Source organism: Megachile rotundata, unplaced genomic scaffold (genome assembly GCF_050947335.1).
Source record: "Megachile rotundata isolate GNS110a unplaced genomic scaffold, iyMegRotu1 scaffold0022, whole genome shotgun sequence".
NCBI lineage: Eukaryota > Metazoa > Arthropoda > Insecta > Hymenoptera > Megachilidae > Megachile > Megachile rotundata.
The window spans coordinates 1,539,595-1,564,045 of record NW_027473319.1 but is presented as its reverse complement, the minus strand read 5'-3'; positions in this window follow the sequence as shown (position 1 = coordinate 1,564,045).

The window sequence follows — 24,451 nt, the reverse complement described above, 5'->3', positions numbered from 1 at the left end:
CAATCACAATCATACGATGACAATCATACAATTACTACTATACAAAAACAATCATACAATCACAATCATACAATCACAATCATACAATCACAATCATACATTCACAATCACACAATCACAATCATACAATCACAGTCATACAATAACAATCATACAATCAGAATCATACAATACAATCATGCAATCACAATCATACAATCACAATCATACAATCATAATCATGCAATCATAATCATACAATCGCAATCATACAATCGCAATCAAACAATCACAATCATACGATCGCAATCATACAATCACAATCATACAATCACAATCATACAATCGCAATCATACAATTACAATCACCAAAATACAATCATACAATCACAATCATACAATCACAATCATACAATCACAATCATACAATCACAATCATACAATCGCAATCAAACAATCACAATCATACAATCACAATCATACAATCACAATCATGCAATTACAATCATACGATCATTATCATACAAGACCAATGATACAATCACAATAATAGAACCATAATTATACAACCACAATCAAACGATCACAATCATACAATCGCAGTCAAGCAATCACAATCATACGATCGCAATCATAGAATCACAACCATACACTTACAATCATTCAATCACAATCATACAATCACAATCATACAATCACAATCATACATTCACAATCATACAATCACAATCATACAATCACAATCATACAATCACAATCACACAATCACAATCATACAATCACAATCATACAATCACAATCATACGATCGCAATCATACAATCACAATCATACAATCACAATCATACAATCACAATCATACGATCGCAATCATACAATCACAATCATACTATCACAACCATACTATCACAATCATACGATGACAATCATACAATTACTACTATACAATCACAATCATACAAAAACAATCATACAATCACAATCATACAATCAAAATCATACAATCACAATCATACAAACACAATCATACAATCACAGTCATACAATCGCAGTTCAACAATCACAATCATACGATCGCAATCATACAATCACAATCATACAATCGCAATCATACAATTACAATCACCCAAATACAATCATACAATCACAATCATACAATCACAATCATACAATCACAATCATACAATCGCAATCAAACAATCACAATCATACGATCACAATCATACAATCACAATCATGCAATTACAATCATACGATCATTATCATACAAGACCAATGATACAATCACAATAATAGAACCATAATTATACAACCGCAATCAAACGATCACAATCATACAATCGCAGTCAAGCAATCACAATCATACGATCGCAATCATACAATCACAACCATACACTCACAATCATTCAATCACAATCATACAATCACAATCATACAATCACAATCATACAATCACAATCATACATTCACAATCATACAATCACAATCATACAATCACAATCATGCAATCACAATCACACAATCACAATCATACAATCACAATCATACAATCACAATCATACGATCGCAATCATACAATCACAATCATACAATCACAATCATACAATCACAATCATACAATCACAATCATACAATCACAATCATACAATCACAATCATACAATCACAATCATACGATGATGATCATACAATTACTACTATACAAAAACAATCATACAATCACAATCATACAATCACAATCATACAATCACAATCATACATTCACAATCACACAATCACAATCATACAATCACAATCATACAATAACAATCATACAATCAGAATCATACAATACAATCATGCAATCACAATCATACATTCACAATAATACAATTACAATCATACAATCACAATCATACAATCACAATCATACAATCACAATCATGCAATCACAATCATGCAATCACAATCATATAATCACAATCATACAATCACAATCATACGATCGCAATCATACAATCACAAACATACTATCACAATCATACGATGACAATCATACAATTACTACTGTACAATCACAATCATACAAAAACAATCATACAATCACAATCATACAATCACAATCATACAATCACAATCATACAATCACAATCATACAATCACAATCATACAATCACAATCATACAATCACAATCATACAATCACAATCATACAATCACAATCATACAATCACAATCATACAATCACAATCATACAATCACAATCATACAATCACAATCATACAATCACAATCATACAATCACAATCATACAATCACAATCATACAATCACAATCATACAATCACAATCATACAATCACAATCATACAATCACAATCATACAATCACAATCATACAATCACAATCATACAATCACAATCATACAATCACAATCATACAATCACAATCATACAATCACAATCATACAATCACAATCATACAATCACAATCATACAATCACAATCATACAATCACAATCATACAATCACAATCATACAATCACAATCATACAATCACAATCATACAATCACAATCATACAATTACTACTATACAATCACAATCATACAAAAACAATCATACAATCACAATCATACAATCACAATCATACAATCACAATCATACAATCACAATCATACATTCACAATCATACAACCACAATCATACAATCACAATGATACAATCACAATCATACAATCACAATCATACAATCACAATCATGCAATCACAATCATACAATCACAATCATACAATCACAATCATACGATGACAATCATACAATTACTACTATACAAAAACAATCATACAATCACAATCATACAATCACAATCATACAATCACAATCATACATTCACAATCACACAATCACAATCATACAATCACAATCATACAATAACAATCATACAATCAGAATCATACAATACAATCATGCAATCACAATCATACAATCACAATCATACAATCATAATCATGCAATCATAATCATACAATCGCAATCATACAATCGCAATCAAACAATCACAATCATACGATCGCAATCATACAATCACAATCATACAATCACAATCATACAATCGCAATCATACAATTACAATCACCCAAATACAATCATACAATCACAATCATACAATCACAATCATACAATCACAATCATGCAATTACAATCATACGATCATTATCATACAAGACCAATGATACAATCACAATAATAGAACCATAATTATACAACCACAATCAAACGATCACAATCATACAATCGCAGTCAAGCAATCACAATCATACGATCGCAATCATAGAATCACAACCATACACTCACAATCATACAATCACAATCACACAATCACAATCATACAATCACAATCATACAATCACAATCATACGATCGCAATCATACAATCACAATCATACAATCACAATCATACAATCACAATCATACGATCGCAATCATACAATCACAATCATACTATCACAATCATACTATCACAATCATACGATGACAATCATACAATTACTACTATACAATCGCAATCATACAAAAACAATCATACAATCACAATCATACAATCACAATCATACAATCACAATCATACAATCACAATCATACAATCACAATCATACATTCACAATCTCACAATCGCAATCATACAATCCCAATGATACAATCACAATCATACAATCATAATCATACAATCACAATCATACAATCACAATCATAAAATCGCAATCATACAATTACAATCACACAAATACAATCATACAATCACAATCATACACTCACAATCATTCAATCACAATCATACAATCACAATCGTACGATCACAATCATACAAATACTACTATAGAATCACAATCATACAAAAACAATCATACAATCACAATCATACAATCGCAAGCATACAATCACAATCATACAATCGCAATCATACAATTACAATCACTCAAATACAATCATACAATCACAATCGTACAATCACAAACATACTATAACAATCATACAATCACAATCATACACTCACAATCATTCAATCACAATCATACAATCACAATCATACAATCACAATCATATAATCACAATCATACAATCACAATCATACAATCACAATCATACAATCACAATCATACAATCACAATCATACAATCACAATCATACAATCACAATCATACAATCACAATCATACAATCACAATCATACAATCACAATCATACAATCACAATCATACAATCACAATCATACAATCACAATCATACAATCACAATCATACAATCACAATCATACAATCACAATCATACGATGACAATCATACAGTTACTACTATACAATCACAATCATACAAAAGAATCATACAATCACAATGATACAATCACAATCATACAATCACAATCATGCAATCACAATCATACAATAACAAGAATACAATCACAATCATACGATGACAATCATACAATTACTACTATACAAAAACAATCATACAATCACAATCATACAATCACTATCATACATTCACAATCATACAATCACAATCATACAATCACGATCATACAATCACAACCATACAATCACAATCATACGATCGCAATCATACAATCACAATCATACACTCATAATCATTCAATCACAATCATACAATCACAATCGTACAATTACAATCATACAATCACAGTCATACAATCACAATCATACACTCACAATCATTCAATCACAATCATACAATCACAATCATACGATCACAGTCATAAAATTACTACTATAGAATCACAATCATACAAAAACTATCATACAATCACAATCATACAATCGCAAGCATACAATCACAATCATACAATCACAATCATAAAATCGCAATCATACAATTACAATCATCCAAATACAATCATACAATCACAATCATACAATCACAATCATACAATCACAATCATACAATCACAATCATACTATAACAATCATACAATCAAAATCATACAGTCACAATCATTCAATCACAATCATGCAATCAAAATCATACAATCACAATCATACGATCGCAATCATACAATCACAATCATACTATCACAATCATACGATGACAATCATACAATTACTACTATACAATCACAATCATACAAAAACAATCATACAATCACAATCATACAATCACAATCATACAATCACAATCATACAATTACAATCATACAATCACAATCATACAATCACAATCATACAATCACAATCATACATTCACAATCATACAGTCACAATCATACAATCCCAATGATACAATCACAATCATACAATCACAATCATACAATCACAGTCATACAATCACAATCATACAATCACAATCACAAAATCGCAATCATACAATTACAATCACCCAAATACAATCATACAATCCCAATCATACACACACAATCATTCAATCACAATCATACAATCACAATCGTACGAACACAATCATACAATTACTACTATAGAATCACAATCATACAAAAACAATCATACAATCACAATCATACAATCGCAAGCATACAATCACAATCATACAATCGCAATCATACAATTACAATCACTCAAATACAATCATACAATCACAATCGTACAATCACAAACATACTATAACAATCATACAATCAAAATCATACAATCACAATCATACAAACACAATCATACAATCACAGTCATACAATCGCAGTTCAACAATCACAATCATACGATCGCAATCATACAATCACAATCATACGATCGCAATTATACAATCACAATCATACTATCACAATCATACAATCACAATCATACAATCACAATCATACAATAACAATCATACAATCACAATCATACAATACAATCATGCAATCACAATCATACAATCACAATCATACAATCACAATCATACAATTACTACTATACAATCACAATCATACAATCACAATCATACAATCACAATCATACAATCACAATCATACAATCACAATCATACAATCACAATCATACAATCACAATCATACAATCACAATCATACAATCACAATCATACGATGACAATCATAGAATTACTACTATACAATCACAATCATACAAAAGAATCATACAATCACAATGATACAATCACAATCATACAATCACAATCATGCAATCACAATCATACAATAACAAGAATACAATCACAATCATACGATGACAATCATACAATTAGTACTATACAAAAACAATCATACAATCACAATCATACAATCACTATCATACATTCACAATCATACAATCACAATCATACAATCACGATCATACAATCACAACCATACAATCACAATCATACGATCGCAATCATACAATCACAATCATACACTCATAATCATTCAATCACAATCATACAATCACAATCGTACAATTACAATCATACAATCACAGTCATACAATCACAATCATACACTCACAATCATTCAATCACAATCATACAATCACAATCATACGATCACAATCATACAATTACTACTATAGAATCACAATCATACAAAAACTATCATACAATCACAATCATACAATCGCAAGCATACAATCACAATCATACAATCACAATCATAAAATCGCAATCATACAATTACAATCATCCAAATACAATCATACAATCACAATCATACAATCACAATCATACAATCACAATCATACAATCACAATCATACAATCACAATCATACAATCACAATCATACTATAACAATCATACAATCAAAATCATACAGTCACAATCATTCAATCACAATCATGCAATCAAAATCATACAATCACAATCATACGATCGCAATCATACAATCACAATCATACTATCACAATCATACGATGACAATCATACAATTACTACTATACAATCACAATCATACAAAAACAATCATACAATCACAATCATAAAATCACAATCATACAATCACAATCATACAATTACAATCATACAATCACAATCATACAATCACAATCATACATTCACAATCATACAGTCACAATCATACAATCCCAATGATACAATCACAATCATACAATCACAATCATACAATCACAATCATACAATCACAATCATACAATCACAATCACAAAATCGCAATCATACAATTACAATCACCCAAATACAATCATACAATCCCAATCATACACTCACAATCATTCAATCACAATCATACAATCACAATCGTACGAACACAATCATACAATTACTACTATAGAATCACAATCATACAAAAACAATCATACAATCACAATCATACAATCGCAAGCATACAATCACAATCATACAATCGCAATCATACAATTACAATCACTCAAATACAATCATACAATCACAATCGTACAATCACAAACATACTATAACAATCATACAATCAAAATCATACAATCACAATCATACAAACACAATCATACAATCACAGTCATACAATCGCAGTTCAACAATCACAATCATACGATCGCAATCATACAATCACAATCATACGATCGCAATCATACAATCACAACCATACACTCACAATCATTCAATCACAATCATACAATCACAATCATACAATCACAATCATACAATCACAATCATACATTCACAATCATACAATCACAATCATACAATCACAATCATGCAATCACAATCACACAATCACAATCATACAATCACAATCATACAACCACAATCATACGATCGCAATCATACAATCACAATCATACAATCACAATCATACAATCACAATCATACAATCACAATCATACAATCACAATCATACAATCACAATCATACAATCACAATCATACAATCACAATCATACAATCACAATCATGCGATGACAATCATACAATTACTACTATACAATCACAATCATACAAAAGAATCATACAATCACAATGATACAATCACAATCATACAATCACAATCATGCAATCACAATCATACAATAACAAGAATACAATCACAATCATACGATGACAATCATACAATTACTACTATACAAAAACAATCATACAATCACAATCATACAATCACTATCATACATTCACAATCATACAATCACAATCATACAATCACGATCATACAATCACAACCATACAATCACAATCATACGATCGCAATCATACAATCACAATCATACACTCATAATCATTCAATCACAATCATACAATCACAATCGTACAATTACAATCATACAATCACAGTCATACAATCACAATCATACACTCACAATCATTCAATCACAATCATACAATCACAATCATACGATCACAATCATACAATTACTACTATAGAATCACAATCATACAAAAACTATCATACAATCACAATCATACAATCGCAAGCATACAATCACAATCATACAATCACAATCATAAAATCGCAATCATACAATTACAATCATCCAAATACAATCATACAATCACAATCATACAATCACAATCATACAATCACAATCATACAATCACAATCATACTATAACAATCATACAATCAAAATCATACAGTCACAATCATTCAATCACAATCATGCAATCAAAATCATACAATCACAATCATACGATCGCAATCATACAATCACAATCATACTATCACAATCATACGATGACAATCATACAATTACTACTATACAATCACAATCATACAAAAACAATCATACAATCACAATCATACAATCACAATCATACAATCACAATCATACAATTACAATCATACAATCACAATCATACAATCACAATCATACAATCACAATCATACATTCACAATCATACAGTCACAATCATACAATCCCAATGATACAATCACAATCATACAATCACAGTCATACAATCACAATCATACAATCACAATCATACAATCACAATCACAAATTCGCAATCATACAATTACAATCACCCAAATACAATCATACAATCCCAATCATACACTCACAATCATTCAATCACAATCATACAATCACAATCGTACGAACACAATCATACAATTACTACTATAGAATCACAATCATACAAAAACAATCATACAATCACAATCATACAATCGCAAGCATACAATCACAATCATACAATCGCAATCATACAATTACAATCACTCAAATACAATCATACAATCACAATCGTACAATCACAAACATACACTCACAATCATTCAATCACAATCATACAATCACAATCGTACAATTACAATCATACAATCACAATCATACGATCACAATCATACAATCACAATCATACAATCACAATCATACATTCACAATCATTCAATCACAATCATACAATCCCAATGATACAATCACAATCATACAATCACAATCATACAATCACAATCATACAATCACAATCATACAATCACAATCATAAAATCGCAATCATACAATTACAATCACCCAAATACAATCATACAATCACAATCATACACTCACAATCATTCAATCACAATCATACAATCACAATCGTACGATCACAATCATACAATTACTACTATAGAATCACAATCATACAAAAACAATCATACATTCACAATCATACAATCGCAATCATACAATTACAATCATACAATCACAATCATACAATCACAATCATAAAATCGCAATCATACAATTACAATCACCCAAATACAATCATACAATCACAATCATACACTCACAATCATTCAATCACAATCATACAATCACAATCGTACGATCACAATCATACAATTACTACTATAGAATCACAATCATACAAAAACAATCATACAATCACAATCATACAATCACAATCATACAATCGCAATCATACAATTACAATCATACAATCGCAAGCATACAATCACAATCATACAATCGCAATCATACAATTACAATCACTCAAATACAATCATACAATCACAATCGTACAATCACAAACATACTATAACAATCATACAATCAAAATCATACAATCACAATCATACAAACACAATCATACAATCACAGTCATACAATCGCAGTTAAACAATCACAATCATACGATCGCAATCATACAATCACAATCATACACTCACAATCATTCAATCACAATCATACAATCACAATCATACAATCACAATTATACAATCACAATCATACAATCACAATCATACAATCACAATCAAACAATCACAATCATACAATCACAATCATACAATCACAATCATACAATCACAATCATACAATCACAATCATACAATCACAATCATACAATCACAATCATACAATCACAATCGTACAATCACATTCATACAATCACAATCATACGATGACAATCATACAACTACTACTATACAATCACAATCATACAAAAACAATCATACAATCACAATGATACAATCACAATCATACAATCACAATCATACAATCACAATCATGCAATCACAATCATACTATCACAATCATACAATCACAATCATACGATGACAATCATACAATTACTACTATACAAAAACAATCATACAATCACAATCATACAATCACAATCATACAATCACAATCATACATTCACAATCATACAATCACTATCATACAATCACGATCATACAATCACAACCATACAATCACAATCATACAATCACAATCATACAATCACAATCATACAATCACAATCATACAATCACAATCATACAAAAACAATCATACAATCACAATCATACAATCACAATCATACAATCACAATCATACAATCACAATCATACAATCACACTCATACAATCACAATCATACAATCACAATCATACAATCACAATCATACAATCACAATCATACAATCACAATCATACAATCACAATCATACAATCACAATCATACAATCACAATCATGCAATCACAATCATACAATCACAATCATACAATCACAATCATACAATCACAATCATACAATCACAATCATACGATGATAATCATACAATTACTACTATACAAAAACAATCATACAATCACAATCATACAATCACAATCATACAATCACAATCATACATTCACAATCACACAATCACAATCATACAATCACAATCATACAATAACAATCATACAATCAGAATCATACAATACAATCATGCAATCACAATCATACATTCACAATAATACAATTACAATCATACAATCACAATCATACAATCACAATCATACAATCACAATCATGCAATCACAATCATGCAATCACAATCATATAATCACAATCATACAATCACAATCATACGATCGCAATCATACAATCCCAATCATACTATTACAATCATACGATGACAATCATACAATTACTACTGTACAATCACAATCATACAAAAACAATCATACAATCACAATCATACAATCACAATCATACAATCACAATCATACAATCACAATCATACAATCACAATCATACAATCACAATCATACAATCACAATCATACAATCACAATCATACAATTACTACTATACAATCACAATCATACAAAAACAATCATACAATCACAATCATACAATCACAATCATACAATCACAATCATACAATCACAATCATACAATCACAATCATACATTCACAATCATACAACCACAATCATACAATCACAATGATACAATCACAATCATACAATCACAATCATACAATCACAATCATGCAATCACAATCATACAATCACAATCATACAATCACAATCATACGATGACAATCATACAATTACTACTATACAAAAACAATCATACAATCACAATCATACAATCACAATCATACAATCACAATCATACATTCACAATCACACAATCACAATCATACAATCACAGTCATACAATAACAATCATACAATCAGAATCATACAATACAATCATGCAATCACAATCATACAATCACAATCATACAATCATAATCATGCAATCATAATCATACAATCGCAATCATACAATCGCAATCAAACAATCACAATCATACGATCGCAATCATACAATCACAATCATACAATCACAATCATACAATCGCAATCATACAATTACAATCACCCAAATACAATCATACAATCACAATCATACAATCACAATCATACAATCACAATCATACAATCACAATCATACAATCGCAATCAAACAATCACAATCATACAATCACAATCATACAATCACAATCATGCAATTACAATCATACGATCATTATCATACAAGACCAATGATACAATCACAATAATAGAACCATAATTATACAACCACAATCAAACGATCACAATCATACAATCGCAGTCAAGCAATCACAATCATACGATCGCAATCATAGAATCACAACCATACACTTACAATCATTCAATCACAATCATACAATCACAATCATACATTCACAATAATACAATTACAATCATACAATCACAATCATACAATCACAATCATACAATCACAATCATACAATTACAATCATACAATCACAATCATACAATCACAATCATACAATCACAATCATACATTCACAATCATACAGTCACAATCATACAATCCCAATGATACAATCACAATCATACAATCACAATCATACAATCACAGTCATACAATCACAATCATACAATCACAATCACAAAATCGCAATCATACAATTACAATCACCCAAATACAATCATACAATCCCAATCATACACTCACAATCATTCAATCACAATCATACAATCACAATCGTACGAACACAATCATACAATTACTACTATAGAATCACAATCATACAAAAACAATCATACAATCACAATCATACAATCGCAAGCATACAATCACAATCATACAATCGCAATCATACAATTACAATCACTCAAATACAATCATACAATCACAATCGTACAATCACAAACATACTATAACAATCATACAATCAAAATCATACAATCACAATCATACAAACACAATCATACAATCACAGTCATACAATCGCAGTTCAACAATCACAATCATACGATCGCAATCATACAATCACAATCATACGATCGCAATTATACAATCACAATCATACTATCACAATCATACAATCACAATCATACAATCACAATCATACAATAACAATCATACAATCACAATCATACAATACAATCATGCAATCACAATCATACAATCACAATCATACAATCACAATCATACAATTACTACTATACAATCACAATCATACAATCACAATCATACAATCACAATCATACAATCACAATCATACAATCACAATCATACAATCACAATCATACAATCACAATCATACAATCACAATCATACAATCACAATCATACGATGACAATCATAGAATTACTACTATACAATCACAATCATACAAAAGAATCATACAATCACAATGATACAATCACAATCATACAATCACAATCATGCAATCACAATCATACAATAACAAGAATACAATCACAATCATACGATGACAATCATACAATTAGTACTATACAAAAACAATCATACAATCACAATCATACAATCACTATCATACATTCACAATCATACAATCACAATCATACAATCACGATCATACAATCACAACCATACAATCACAATCATACGATCGCAATCATACAATCACAATCATACACTCATAATCATTCAATCACAATCATACAATCACAATCGTACAATTACAATCATACAATCACAGTCATACAATCACAATCATACACTCACAATCATTCAATCACAATCATACAATCACAATCATACGATCACAATCATACAATTACTACTATAGAATCACAATCATACAAAAACTATCATACAATCACAATCATACAATCGCAAGCATACAATCACAATCATACAATCACAATCATAAAATCGCAATCATACAATTACAATCATCCAAATACAATCATACAATCACAATCATACAATCACAATCATACAATCACAATCATACAATCACAATCATACAATCACAATCATACTATAACAATCATACAATCAAAATCATACAGTCACAATCATTCAATCACAATCATGCAATCAAAATCATACAATCACAATCATACGATCGCAATCATACAATCACAATCATACTATCACAATCATACGATGACAATCATACAATTACTACTATACAATCACAATCATACAAAAACAATCATACAATCACAATCATAAAATCACAATCATACAATCACAATCATACAATTACAATCATACAATCACAATCATACAATCACAATCATACATTCACAATCATACAGTCACAATCATACAATCCCAATGATACAATCACAATCATACAATCACAATCATACAATCACAATCATACAATCACAATCACAAAATCGCAATCATACAATTACAATCACCCAAATACAATCATACAATCCCAATCATACACTCACAATCATTCAATCACAATCATACAATCACAATCGTACGAACACAATCATACAATTACTACTATAGAATCACAATCATACAAAAACAATCATACAATCACAATCATACAATCGCAAGCATACAATCACAATCATACAATCGCAATCATACAATTACAATCACTCAAATACAATCATACAATCACAATCGTACAATCACAAACATACTATAACAATCATACAATCAAAATCATACAATCACAATCATACAAACACAATCATACAATCACAGTCATACAATCGCAGTTCAACAATCACAATCATACGATCGCAATCATACAATCACAATCATACGATCGCAATCATACAATCACAACCATACACTCACAATCATTCAATCACAATCATACAATCACAATCATACAATCACAATCATACAATCACAATCATACATTCACAATCATACAATCACAATCATACAATCACAATCATGCAATCACAATCACACAATCACAATCATACAATCACAATCATACAACCACAATCATACGATCGCAATCATACAATCACAATCATACAATCACAATCATACAATCACAATCATACAATCACAATCATACAATCACAATCATACAATCACAATCATACAATCACAATCATACAATCACAATCATACAATCACAATCATGCGATGACAATCATACAATTACTACTATACAATCACAATCATACAAAAGAATCATACAATCACAATGATACAATCACAATCATACAATCACAATCATGCAATCACAATCATACAATAACAAGAATACAATCACAATCATACGATGACAATCATACAATTACTACTATACAAAAACAATCATACAATCACAATCATACAATCACTATCATACATTCACAATCATACAATCACAATCATACAATCACGATCATACAATCACAACCATACAATCACAATCATACGATCGCAATCATACAATCACAATCATACACTCATAATCATTCAATCACAATCATACAATCACAATCGTACAATTACAATCATACAATCACAGTCATACAATCACAATCATACACTCACAATCATTCAATCACAATCATACAATCACAATCATACGATCACAATCATACAATTACTACTATAGAATCACAATCATACAAAAACTATCATACAATCACAATCATACAATCGCAAGCATACAATCACAATCATACAATCACAATCATAAAATCGCAATCATACAATTACAATCATCCAAATACAATCATACAATCACAATCATACAATCACAATCATACAATCACAATCATACAATCACAATCATACAATCACAATCATACTATAACAATCATACAATCAAAATCATACAGTCACAATCATTCAATCACAATCATGCAATCAAAATCATACAATCACAATCATACGATCGCAATCATACAATCACAATCATACTATCACAATCATACGATGACAATCATACAATTACTACTATACAATCACAATCATACAAAAACAATCATACAATCACAATCATACAATCACAATCATACAATCACAATCATACAATTACAATCATACAATCACAATCATACAATCACAATCATACAATCACAATCATACATTCACAATCATACAGTCACAATCATACAATCCCAATGATACAATCACAATCATACAATCACAGTCATACAATCACAATCATACAATCACAATCATACAATCACAATCATACAATCACAATCACAAATTCGCAATCATACAATTACAATCACCCAAATACAATCATACAATCCCAATCATACACTCACAATCATTCAATCACAATCATACAATCACAATCGTACGAACACAATCATACAATTACTACTATAGAATCACAATCATACAAAAACAATCATACAATCACAATCATACAATCGCAAGCATACAATCACAATCATACAATCGCAATCATACAATTACAATCACTCAAATACAATCATACAATCACAATCGTACAATCACAAACATACTATAACAATCATACAATCAAAATCATACAATCACAATCATACAAACACAATCATACAATCACAGTCATACAATCGCAGTTCAACAATCACAATCATACGATCGCAATCATACAATCACAATCATACGATCGCAATCATACAATCACAACCATACACTCACAATCATTCAATCACAATCATACAATCACAATCATACAATCACAATCATACAATCACAATCATACAATCACAATCATGCAATCACAATCATACAATAACAAGAATACAATAACAATCATACGATGACAATCATACAATTACTACTATACAAAAACAATCATACAATCACAATCATACAATCACTATCATACATTCACAATCATACAATCACAATCATACAATCACGATCATACAATTACAACCATACAATCACAATCATACGATCGCAATCATACAATCACAATCATACACTCACAATCATTCAATCACAATCATACAATCACAATCGTACGATCACAATCATACAATTACTACTATAGAATCACAATCATACAAAAACAATCATACATTCACAATCATACAATCGCAATCATACAATTACAATCATACAATCACAATCATACAATCACAATCATAAAATCGCAATCATACAATTACAATCACCCAAATACAATCATACAATCACAATCATACACTCACAATCATTCAATCACAATCATACAATCACAATCGTACGATCACAATCATACAATTACTACTATAGAATCACAATCATACAAAAACAATCATACAATCACAATCATACAATCACAATCATACAATCGCAATCATACAATTACAATCATACAATCGCAAGCATACAATCACAATCATACAATCGCAATCATACAATTACAATCACTCAAATACAATCATACAATCACAATCGTACAATCACAAACATACTATAACAATCATACAATCAAAATCATACAATCACAATCATACAAACACAATCATACAATCACAGTCATACAATCGCAGTTCAACAATCACAATCATACGATCGCAATCATACAATCACAATCATACACTCACAATCATACAATCGCAATCATACAATCACAATCATACAATCACAATCATACAATCACAATCATACAATCGCAATCATACAATTACAATCACCCAAATACAATCATACAATCACAATCATACAATCACAATCATACAATCACAATCATACAATCACAATCATACAATCACAATCATACAATCACAATCATACAATCACAATCATACGATGACAATCATACAATTACTACTATACAATCACAATCATACAAAAACAATCATACAATTACTACTATACAATCACAATCATACAAAGACAATCATACAATCACAATGATACAATCACAATCATACAATCACAATCATACAATCACAATCATGCAATCACAATCATACAATAACAAGAATACAATAACAATCATACGATGACAATCATACAATTACTACTATACAAAAACAATCATACAATCACAATCATACAATCACTATCATACATTCACAATCATACAATCACAATCATACAATCACGATCATACAATTACAACCATACAATCAGAATCATACGATCGCAATCATACAATCACAATCATACACTCACAATCATTCAATCACAATCATACAATCACAATCGTACAATTACAATCATACAATCACAATCATACGATCACAATCATACAATCACAATCATACAATCACAATCATACATTCACAATCATTCAATCACAATCATACAATCCCAATGATACAATCACAATCATACAATCACAATCATACAATCACAATCATACAATCACAATCATAAAATCGCAATCATACAATTACAATCACCCAAATACAATCATACAATCACAATCATACACTCACAATCATTCAATCACAATCATACAATCACAATCGTACGATCACAATCATACAATTACTACTATAGAATCACAATCATACAAAAACAATCATACATTCACAATCATACAATCGCAATCATACAATTACAATCATACAATCACAATCATACAATCACAATCATAAAATCGCAATCATACAATTACAATCACCCAAATACAATCATACAATCACAATCATACACTCACAATCATTCAATCACAATCATACAATCACAATCGTACGATCACAATCATACAATTACTACTATAGAATCACAATCATACAAAAACAATCATACAATCACAATCATACAATCACAATCATACAATCGCAATCATACAATTACAATCATACAATCGCAAGCATACAATCACAATCATACAATCGCAATCATACAATTACAATCACTCAAATACAATCATACAATCACAATCGTACAATCACAAACATACTATAACAATCATACAATCAAAATCATACAATCACAATCATACAAACACAATCATACAATCACAGTCATACAATCGCAGTTAAACAATCACAATCATACGATCGCAATCATACAATCACAATCATACACTCACAATCATTCAATCACAATCATACAATCACAATCATACAATCACAATTATACAATCACAATCATACAATCACAATCATACAATCACAATCATACAATCACAATCATACAATCACAATCATACAATCACAATCATACAATCACAATCATACAATCACAATCATACAATCACAATCATACAATCACAATCATACAATCACAATCGTACAATCACATTCATACAATCACAATCATACGATGACAATCATACAACTACTACTATACAATCACAATCATACAAAAACAATCATACAATCACAATGATACAATCACAATCATACAATCACAATCATACAATCACAATCATGCAATCACAATCATACTATCACAATCATACAATCACAATCATACGATGACAATCATACAATTACTACTATACAAAAACAATCATACAATCACAATCATACAATCACAATCATACAATCACAATCATACATTCACAATCATACAATCACTATCATACAATCACGATCATACAATCACAACCATACAATCACAATCATACAATCACAATCATACAATCACAATCATACAATCACAATCATACAATCACAATCATACAAAAACAATCATACAATCACAATCATACAATCACAATCATACAATCACAATCATACAATCACAATCATACAATCACACTCATACAATCACAATCATACAATCACAATCATACAATCACAATCATACAATCACAATCATACAATCACAATCATACAATCACAATCATACAATCACAATCATACAATCACAATCATGCAATCACAATCATACAATCACAATCATACAATCACAATCATACAATCACAATCATACAATCACAATCATACGATGATAATCATACAATTACTACTATACAATCACAATCATACAATCACAATCATACAATCACAATCATACAATCACAATCATACATTCACAATCATACAATCACAATCATACAATCACAATCATACAATAACAATCATACAATCAGAATCATACAATACAATCATGCAATCACAATCATACATTCACAATAATACAATTACAATCATACAATCACAATCATACAATCACAATCATACAATCACAATCATGCAATCACAATCATGCAATCACAATCATATAATCACAATCATACAATCACAATCATACGATCGCAATCATACAATCCCAATCATACTATTACAATCATACGATGACAATCATACAATTACTACTGTACAATCACAATCATACAAAAACAATCATACAATCACAATCATACAATCACAATCATACAATCACAATCATACAATCACAATCATACAATCACAATCATACAATCACAATCATACAATCACAATCATACAATCACAATCATACAATTACTACTATACAATCACAATCATACAAAAACAATCATACAATCACAATCATACAATCACAATCATACAATCACAATCATACAATCACAATCATACAATCACAATCATACATTCACAATCATACAACCACAATCATACAATCACAATGATACAATCACAATCATACAATCACAATCATACAATCACAATCATGCAATCACAATCATACAATCACAATCATACAATCACAATCATACGATGACAATCATACAATTACTACTATACAAAAACAATCATACAATCACAATCATACAATCACAATCATACAATCACAATCATACATTCACAATCACACAATCACAATCATACAATCACAGTCATACAATAACAATCATACAATCAGAATCATACAATACAATCATGCAATCACAATCATACAATCACAATCATACAATCATAATCATGCAATCATAATCATACAATCGCAATCATACAATCGCAATCAAACAATCACAATCATACGATCGCAATCATACAATCACAATCATACAATCACAATCATACAATCGCAATCATACAATTACAATCACCCAAATACAATCATACAATCACAATCATACAATCACAATCATACAATCACAATCATACAATCACAATCATACAATCGCAATCAAACAATCACAATCATACAATCACAATCATACAATCACAATCATGCAATTACAATCATACGATCATTATCATACAAGACCAATGATACAATCACAATAATAGAACCATAATTATACAACCACAATCAAACGATTTCAATCATACAATCGCAGTCAAGCAATCACAATCATACGATCGCAATCATAGAATCACAACCATACACTTACAATCATTCAATCACAATCATACAATCACAATCATACAATCACAATCATACATTCACAATCATACAATCACAATCATACAATCACAATCATACAATCACAATCACACAATCACAATCATACAATCACAATCATACAATCACAATCATACGATCGCAATCATACAATCACAATCATACAATCACAATCATACAATCACAATCATACGATCGCAATCATACAATCACAATCATACTATCACAACCATACTATCACAATCATACGATGACAATCATACAATTACTACTATACAATCACAATCATACAAAAACAATCATACAATCACAATCATACAATCAAAATCATACAATCACAATCATACAAACACAATCATACAATCACAGTCATACAATCGCAGTTCAACAATCACAATCATACGATCGCAATCATACAATCACAATCATACAATCGCAATCATACAATTACAATCACCCAAATACAATCATACAATCACAATCATACAATCACAATCATACAATCACAATCATACAATCGCAATCAAACAATCACAATCATACGATCACAATCATACAATCACAATCATGCAATTACAATCATACGATCATTATCATACAAGACCAATGATACAATCACAATAATAGAACCATAATTATACAACCGCAATCAAACGATCACAATCATACAATCGCAGTCAAGCAATCACAATCATACGATCGCAATCATACAATCACAACCATACACTCACAATCATTCAATCACAATCATACAATCACAATCATACAATCACAATCATACAATCACAATCATACATTCACAATCATACAATCACAATCATACAATCACAATCATGCAATCACAATCACACAATCACAATCATACAATCACAATCATACAATCACAATCATACGATCGCAATCATACAATCACAATCATACAATCACAATCATACAATCACAATCATACAATCACAATCATACAATCACAATCATACAATCACAATCATACAATCACAATCATACAATCACAATCATACGATGATGATCATACAATTACTACTATACAAAAACAATCATACAATCACAATCATACAATCACAATCATACAATCACAATCATACATTCACAATCACACAATCACAATCATACAATCACAATCATACAATAACAATCATACAATCAGAATCATACAATACAATCATGCAATCACAATCATACATTCACAATAATACAATTACAATCATACAATCACAATCATACAATCACAATCATACAATCACAATCATGCAATCACAATCATGCAATCACAATCATATAATCACAATCATACAATCACAATCATACGATCGCAATCATACAATCACAAACATACTATCACAATCATACGATGACAATCATACAATTACTACTGTACAATCACAATCATACAAAAACAATCATACAATCACAATCATACAATCACAATCATACAATCACAATCATACAATCACAATCATACAATCACAATCATACAATCACAATCATACAATCACAATCATACAATCACAATCATACAATCACAATCATACAATCACAATCATACAATCACAATCATACAATCACAATCATACAATCACAATCATACAATCACAATCATACAATCACAATCATATAATCACAATCATACAATCACAATCATACAATCACAATCATACAATCACAATCATACAATCACAATCATACAATCACAATCATACAATCACAATCATACAATCACAATAATACAATCACAATCATACAATCACAATCATACAATCACAATCATACAATCACAATCATACAATCACAATCATACAATCACAATCATACAATCACAATCATACGATGACAATCATACAGTTACTACTATACAATCACAATCATACAAAAGAATCATACAATCACAATGATACAATCACAATCATACAATCACAATCATGCAATCACAATCATACAATAACAAGAATACAATCACAATCATACGATGACAATCATACAATTACTACTATACAAAAACAATCATACAATCACAATCATACAATCACTATCATACATTCACAATCATACAATCACAATCATACAATCACGATCATACAATCACAACCATACAATCACAATCATACGATCGCAATCATACAATCACAATCATACACTCATAATCATTCAATCACAATCATACAATCACAATCGTACAATTACAATCATACAATCACAGTCATACAATCACAATCATACACTCACAATCATTCAATCACAATCATACAATCACAATCATACGATCACAGTCATACAATTACTACTATAGAATCACAATCATACAAAAACTATCATACAATCACAATCATACAATCGCAAGCATACAATCACAATCATACATTCACAATCATAAAATCGCAATCATACAATTACAATCATCCAAATACAATCATACAATCACAATCATACAATCACAATCATACAATCACAATCATACAATCACAATCATACTATAACAATCATACAATCAAAATCATACAGTCACAATCATTCAATCACAATCATGCAATCAAAATCATACAATCACAATCATACGATCGCAATCATACAATCACAATCATACTATCACAATCATACGATGACAATCATACAATTACTACTATACAATCACAATCATACAAAAACAATCATACAATCACAATCATACAATCACAATCATACAATCACAATCATACAATTACAATCATACAATCACAATCATACAATCACAATCATACAATCACAATCATACATTCACAATCATACAGTCACAATCATACAATCCCAATGATACAATCACAATCATACAATCACAATCATACAATCACAATCATACAATCACAATCATACAATCACAATCACAAAATCGCAATCATACAATTACAATCACCCAAATACAATCATACAATCCCAATCATACACTCACAATCATTCAATCACAATCATACAATCACAATCGTACGAACACAATCATACAATTACTACTATAGAATCACAATCATACAAAAACAATCATACAATCACAATCATACAATCGCAAGCATACAATCACAATCATACAATCGCAATCATACAATTACAATCACTCAAATACAATCATACAATCACAATCGTACAATCACAAACATACTATAACAATCATACAATCAAAATCATACAATCACAATCATACAAACACAATCATACAATCACAGTCATACAATCGCAGTTCAACAATCACAATCATACGATCGCAATCATACAATCACAATCATACGATCGCAATTATACAATCACAATCATACTATCACAATCATACAATCACAATCATACAATCACAATCATACAATAACAATCATACAATCACAATCATACAATACAATCATGCAATCACAATCATACAATCACAATCATACAATCACAATCATACAATTACTACTATACAATCACAATCATACAAAAACAAT